This window comes from Lonchura striata, chromosome 10 (genome assembly GCF_050655825.1).
Source record: "Lonchura striata isolate lonStrDom1 chromosome 10, ASM5065582v1, whole genome shotgun sequence".
Taxonomy (NCBI): domain Eukaryota; kingdom Metazoa; phylum Chordata; class Aves; order Passeriformes; family Estrildidae; genus Lonchura; species Lonchura striata.
Window position 1 is genome coordinate 21,056,866 of NC_140712.1, and position 7,074 is coordinate 21,063,939.

General features: G+C 41.1%; 1 long non-coding RNA gene across 1 annotated transcript in view; it reads left to right on the forward strand.

Annotated features, from left to right (window-relative positions):
- The window catches only part of LOC116183997 (uncharacterized), a 134,989-nt gene extending 128,899 nt beyond the window's left edge, over positions 1-6,090 (forward strand). Inside the window, exons 2-3 of the long non-coding RNA XR_004148716.2 lie at positions 3,273-3,351; positions 5,728-6,090. This is a non-coding gene — a long non-coding RNA (uncharacterized LOC116183997). The remainder of the gene's footprint in view (positions 1-3,272; positions 3,352-5,727) is intronic.
- The last annotated feature ends 984 nt before the right edge of the window (positions 6,091-7,074 follow it).

Genomic DNA, 7,074 nt, shown 5'->3' on the forward strand with positions numbered 1-7,074 from the left:
GAGACTGCAAAGAAGATTATAGTAACGGCTCTTTCTTTGTCTTTTCTTACTTTCTTTTTTTTTCATGGTGGCTGGATGACTGAAATAATTTCAAGTCCTTTTTTTTTGCTAGAACCTGATCACCACCTGTTTGAGTGAAGAAACTGAGGGCTGTTTGAAAGCAATGCCTTTGGCAACACATACACCTTGCTCAGTCTCTCTCACATCTTCAGTTTATCATATAAAAGGCTTTTCCAAGCGTTGCCTGAGAACAGTAAAGACCTCATTAGGAGCTGAAAACTGTTGGGGATTTCACTGTTGATAATGAAAATCTTATTTATGGAATTGCTGAATACACACATAAAGTCTAAAAAGCAAGAGCCTACTAGATGAAATAATAGTCCAAGTGAAAAGGAGTAATGTAATCACATCATTCCTATTTTCTAATGGCCATTTCCTTGCATAGTCATATTGAAAGAAAGTCAGAGAACTGTAAGGTGCAGTTGTTTCTGGCATCTTGCAGGCTGCTTTCAGGACCCACATAAGTTTTCTGTCCAGTTGATATTTTGGTAGTATGCAAAGTTGTGATCTGTCAGAGATTGCTGAAGATCTGGAAGCATTCTTCTGCCTTTAGGCTCAGGTAAAAAAAGGTGTGAACCCCCACCACAGAACGAAGAAAAAAGTAAGTGTGGGTCACAAAAGTCCCATCATTTTCTAAAACTGGGCTGTAAATACATGGTAATGAAATGTATGGTAAATGCAACTTTTCTGTGACTAAACCCATCAGATGCATGCAAAACCAGGTCATGATTATCAGGGAAATGTGTGTAGTAAGGGAATAATGGCTATACAGTTTCCTAACTCTACTTCATTGCATTCACTTATTCCACTGAAATCAGTAATCATGTCAGAATAGAGCTAGTAAAATATTATGGGAAATAAGGGCCTTTCATAGAAGCCTCTCTGCCTGTCTGTCCTTTTATATGGCACCTCCTAACACAGTGTCTGAGTGCAGAGTTCTTCATCCTCCATCTGATTTAAAACTTAAAGTGGATGTGGTGGAGACCTCTGGTCCAGAGTAAACTGCCCGAGATGAACCAGCTGCTCACATTGGCCTCACAGAAACAATGATGGGGTTCTGTGCTTACAGCTGACTTATTTTGTTGGAACTCAAAATGTCCCTCAGACATTTTTAGAGGTTCCAGGCCCAGGTCAGAAGCATTTGAGACCCTGGCAGGCAGCTGGAAACAGCTGTGATTTTGCGTTTGAGCCATGGAATGATTTACCAACCTTGCAGGAAGAACAAGAAATCACAAAAGTTTAGATGTTATAGTAGTAGTTACAAAGTAGAGGGAAGAATTTTTAGTGTTGTACAGGGGGGTTTTAACACCTGTACAGGGGGGTTTTTACTTTGTACATGGGGGTCAGAGGTTTTAAGATGGAGGGATTCTTGGCTGGTCCTGTCCTTCCTCTTTCTCCTTCCTTACCTCCATGTTTTTGGTGATGTTGGCACTCACAGATTGGTTTAGAGTAGAAAGGCACCATTTAATATAGGTAGTAGGTATTGGGGGGAAAACTGTAAACATTTATCACGTAATGTACCATATAAAAGATAGCAGCAGCCCAGGCATGGGAGGAGAGAAGAAGTCAGGGGACAGAGAGGATGTCAGGGTGTGTGTGTGCCTCTGCCTGAGCTGCTGAGCAAACCACAGCAGCCAGAGAAGAAAATCTTTTAGATAACTTGCAATAAACAACCATGAGACTGAACAACAGAGACTGCTGAGTTTTCTTTGGAAGGACGGGTTGGAGGAGAGACTTTTCCACCACATGGAGCCACCCCTGAACCAGGCCTGGGTTCCATAATATTTAAACACTCTGCCTTGGCCCCTGGCTTCCTTGGACAGTGGTGGGGTGGTTGCTGTGTCTCAGCCCTGGTGCAGGAGAGGTCAGCCTGGGAAGAGCAGAGCCAGGGCGGCGCTTCCCGGCGCTCCAGAGCCGCCGCGGCTCCTCGGAGCCTCCCGCACCTCATCCCACAGCACTGATCCTCACAGCCAGGCTTTGGGTTTGATCTCCCCTCCTCCTGGAGGCTGGGGGTTGCTCACATGCTGTGAACACTGCTGGTGCATCTTGAGGGAGGAGGATTGAGGGCTTCTCAGGAGGCAACTTTTCATCAGCGAGTGCAGACTTAGATGAATTAGAAAGATTTCTCTGGGCTACAGCAATTCTGCTGAAATTGCTGAGAAGCAGCATTATCAGGCAAGGATGCTTTTCTTCCATAAAGATAGAATGTTTCAGCTGACTTTTGTTTGATTATATTGTGAATTCTAATGTACTATTGTGCACACCTTGAAGCCATTAAGGCAAAATGAAGAATTCAAACAGGATCAAGATTAAATGTTTTTTATTGTCCCAAACAAAGCATAATTCAATTAAAGTACCTTTGATGATCTCTACACTGCAGCAATTTCATTTTTGAGATATAGTTCATCATTTAGATTAATACTCCTGCTTGAAAGAAAAGCAAATTTTGGCATGCTGATGTTTCCTGCAGACCCAGCAGCCCATGAGAGGGATTGGAAAATTCCGACTGAGAGCATCTCTCTTTCTTTTCCCTAAGTCCTCTCTTTGATGCAGGACCATGGCAGGAGGGAGAGGAGGGAGAAAGATAAGAATTGGGTTTATCATCTATAAATAGAGATGGCCCTTCACACTCACTTTCTTGAGAAGTCCTGGAGCACCAGGGGAAAGAACAAAATAAATCTGAGAGAGGCTGGGAAAGTTCTGTACATCTCAGGAATGTTCAGAAGCACAGTTAACTCTGGCAGTCCAAGTTCTTTAAAAAAACACCATCAATTAGTTTCTCAAGTTTAATTCTGCCCTGCATCTACCAGCTGGAAAGTTTGTTGAGCAATAAGCATAAGTGGGTTGTAGAATATAAATCATTGCCCCTGACATCCAGGGAAAACATCTCTTGTTTTATACTGACGTGGTTGTGGTTTCTGCAGATTGCTTGTGCAGAATCTTGGGCAGAATCAGCAGCTTGGTTCAGGCCTAGATTTTTAGATTTTGGGAGTTACAAGTTGAAAGAAATTGTTAGGAATTTTAGCAAAAGAAAACTACCATCACACTTTGACCTAAAATGGAATTAAACTGTCCACTGCTAAGGGACCTAGTAGCAAACCTGTCAAAATTACTCAAAAATATTTTTTAAAGAGTTGTTTTATATGGACTTTGCTACATTGGATTTCTTTCTGCTTGTTTTTTTTTTTCTTTTTTGCTTTTTTTCCCCATAGGTGAAGAGGATGTGGAAAATAGACATGGAAATCTGTGAATCCTATGCTGGCATCTGTATGAAGGATCATTTTGTGGGAGGTAGGCAAATAGGCCATTGATGGTGTTGATTAAAGACAGTCTTATGGTTAAAAAAATAGATAACAAAAAGCCTGTCCTCTAAACCAACAAGCAAGTGACACCCAAGCCAGGAAGCTCAAAATCAACAAAATAAACCTTATTCCAAAAGCTGGGTTGGGTTTTTAATTGACTGATTTCCTACCAATATGAGGACACTCTCAGGCTATTTGGCCCAATGAGAGGTCCTTGAAAGCCCAAACTGAACAAGCATGTGAAATATTTAAGGCCACATTTTTATATTTATTAAAAACAGCCTAAATAATTAAACTGGTTGATTCACTAGTGGCTTTCAGGCTCATGCCCAGAGTGAAAGGTCATGACCTGACATACCAGGGCCCCACTTGGTACTGATGATTGACAGGAAAAGGAAATAAGTTGATATCTTTCACGTGGGAATCACAGCTTGTAGCAACTCTGAGCAAGTGGGCTATTTGGACTTTGTGGGAAAACTTAATTGTGTTATTATTCAAAATCTTCGTTCCCAAAGTTGGTTCAATGGTGATTTATTTACTTATGTGATAAAACAGCTGTGTACTGTAATAAAATACAGGTCACTTGCTGATGTTTAATGCACAAAAGTGAAGATATGTTTGGTTTCTTTTACTTTGAACTTACAATCAAGCTAGGCAGCAGGGATGACTTTGAACTATTAGGAATTTTCTGTTAGTGTATTGGAAATATTCAGTGTTCTCATCATAGTATATATTTTTCAGTGCTTGGTTATGGAGAAGGAGGAAGGCACCATACACTGAAATATGAGTGCCTCTCCACCATATGCTTTCATTATTTCTTTATAATGATAAAAAGGGGCTGCATTCAGTGCCAGACAATGTCATGGCCCCAGAGATTTCAGTGGCCTGCAGAAAAAAGGAGAAAAAAGCATTTATGATATGAATGAGGATTTGAAATGGCTTTTTAAAAAAAGGCCTAAGATCCACTTTCACCCTAAATTCTGAAATCACTTGAAAGATGTCTAGATACGGGTTTGAAGAATAGCAACTTTCCACCAGGCTCTGTTTTATATGCAGGATCGCTGCCATCTTCACCAGGCTTTGTTAGGAGGTCAGATAATTGTAGCAAGCAATAGGTCACAGCCTAACTTCACATACTGTGTGATTTGTTCTAGCAGTGAACCCTGTCCTCTTGATCCAGAGGACGTTTTCTGTGCCCCAGTCATTTACAACTCAGCCAAGTGATGCACTTTTGTTTAGCACTCCGAGCTGAGGAGTTCAGTGGGTTTTGTGTCAGCTGCCCTGTCTTTGTGCCTTTCTGCCCCTTCCCCAAAGGGTGGGCGTGACGTGAGCTGGGCCAGGCTGCAGGTCCCAGCCATGTTCCAGGGATTTTGTGTCCTTTGGGAGCAGGGCCGGGCACTGCCAGCTCCTGCAGAGCTGGGTCTGGGCTCTTGCATGATAACAGTCCATTCAAACTCCCATAAAGTCAAAAGTAGTCTTACCCCAGAGCAGGCCACGGTGGAGAAGGTTTGCACAGCTCAGTGTGACACCACATTTTGGGTGATAAAGCAGACATTTCCCTCCACTTCTTTTCTGAGCCTTTCCTCCCATATTATTCTCGATTCAAAGCAAAGCAGCTCTGCTTGGGATCCTTTGGGAACTCTGCCACTTGTACCACAATCACCAGGAGAATTTTAAGACTTAAAATAATCTGATTTTAACACCAGTAAATAAGCCCAGTTACACAGTAAATCAAGATAAAAGTTGCTCCACAGAGTAAGAGCTGGTGGCATTTCTCTTTCATTGTTTTATGTTATTCCTTCGTATTTAACATCTGGCAATAGTGCATGATATTTTACCAACAGACATCAGATCCTGCCACAGGAGTGCAGGTCTGTGATAAGTAAATCATAATCACTGGCTGAGAAAGGAAATCAAGAAAAACGGCTCCAGGGGCAAAAAACATGCTCAAAATTGAAAACCTTTCTGCAGCAATACCAGCCTACTTCCTCTGAACATTTGAGCAGGAGGGGGAGGTACTCAGCTCTCTCAGCACTTTATGTACATCCTTGTCCTGAAAGGAGAAGGCTATTCTTAACCCAAATCCAGCCAATTTCTAGAATTTATTCACTTACAAAATGGAGATACAAACTGGAGAGCATCTATCACCAGAGCTGTCGATGAAGTAGCAGCTGCAGATATGTGGAAACTTGTCCCCTGTGTTAGAGGCCACAGTGTGACCTTGCATGGCCCATGAAAGTGTTTAAAAATCATGATGACACTGGGTTCTGACTGACTTTGTCTAGATTCAGCCTGAACATCAAGAGGAAAAAGGCTCTGAGTCCCGTGCCAATTCTCTGATCTTTCCATTCCTCTCCTCCTCCAGGCTCTGTGTCTCAGCAGCTCCCTGAAGTGAGCACCATGACATGAATCTGGAAGTGAAGAAGCCCTCAACTCTTCAGAAAAGAGCAGTTATTCTTAGCTTTCTTTCGCTGATGTTTTTCTTTCTTTCCCTCCCCTTTCTTTTTTTTAAAAAAAACAGAAATCCTGCCAAAATTTGGGTTCTTTGATGTGCTTTGGAAAGAAAAACAATGCTATCTATCCAAGTCCTCTGAAAGGAACAAAAATATGTCATTTTCAGGCATGAACTACTTGAGAAGAACAATCAATACATTTCACAATTAAAGATGGTCTAAAGTTTTTTGATATTTTTCTGGAAATTGTTTATTAATAAAATTTCTGAGACGTGTGCCTGTTTCAGTTAAACTTTCTTTGGGAAGATTTCCTGAATTACAAGGTAGGTGAAAGGTTGGAGGGGGAAGAAAGAGGAAGACACTGATATTTGCTGTAGAATATTCAATAATCTAATAATATCCTAGGGGGACTATGCAAGACCCCATCCAAGCTTTTCTTCTGTCCGTTTGGATTGAGTATGTGAACCTGCCTCGTCCATTTTATTCATCCTACTTTGGGATGAGCAAAACAGGTCACAAAAGCAGGATCTGTTCTGCACTGTTTGTTTGTTGATTCAGCTCTCAGTGGACACGTTGCTTTATAAAACTCTTCAGCTGTAAATGAGACACTGGCTTCATTGTCTCATACTTAGGAAATTTGCTTTAGATAGAAGCATCCCAGGTTGGAATCTTTGGCCAGTAAATGTAGGGAAGCTTTTGAAGCTGCAGTCTTGGAAGTCATAACCTAATAACTAAACTCCTGTTTGCCCTCTAGTTTTAAGTTTTCTCCTCCTTCACCCCAGCAAATCTTGAAAGAGCTGATTTATGCAATGAGAATTTTTGACATTTTTATTAAGTCCAGGCATTTAATAAAGACATTCTTTCTTCAATGTGATTAAACTGAAGTAAAGAAGCACTTGTGTTATTTCTCTCTTCTATTGAAGTTTTTAACAGATTTTTTTTTTTTTCCCTTCCTGTGGCAGGTCTTGTTACATCATTTCCATGATGTGCTCTCACTTTCTACTGCAGTGGCTGTATGGGAAATGCATCTACTTTTACAACTGAGCTTTAAAGAGGTTTCTATCTATATCTACTATTTCTGGTCCAGTATTTAAAAAAAAAAAAAAAAGAAAAAAAGTAAAAAGAGTAGATGTTAGACATAATCTGCAAAGGACAGGTTGCTCGAGGTTGGTATGAAGGTGTTTGTTCTCTCATTGCCTACTCTGCACTTGCTCCATGGATTGGGCTGGTTCACTTGGAAAGATCAGGGAAACCTAGAA